Source organism: Gavialis gangeticus, unplaced genomic scaffold (genome assembly GCF_001723915.1).
Source record: "Gavialis gangeticus isolate Ggan-Ray unplaced genomic scaffold, GavGan_comp1, whole genome shotgun sequence".
Lineage (NCBI taxonomy): Eukaryota > Metazoa > Chordata > Crocodylia > Gavialidae > Gavialis > Gavialis gangeticus.
This window is the reverse complement of record NW_017728992.1, coordinates 143,286,296-143,286,623: the sequence shown is the minus strand read 5'-3', so window position 1 is coordinate 143,286,623 and position 328 is coordinate 143,286,296.

Below are 328 nucleotides of genomic sequence, written 5' to 3'. Positions count from 1 at the left end.
TTTAGGTTCAGAAGGGAATTTTACCTCATGGTCAGTCTTTAGTGCTGCTGTAATCTGAAAAACACAGAATCAAGGACAGAATTAGTTTAAGCAATATTTTTTTTCCAGTTGAAAGCTAAACTATTTCTGCTGGGGCACGTTGCTGTGTTACCTCACGTGAGGTTTGAGAGGGAAGCCTTTGACCCTGTTCTCTTGGTTGAGCCGAACTGCTTAGTAAGAAATTATCTCATGGTATATTGTGTTCTCGTATCCTGGCACACTTTGACCTCCTTTCCTGATGAAGATTTTGGATACTTAATGTCTTTATTAAAAAAAAAAAAAAGCAAAG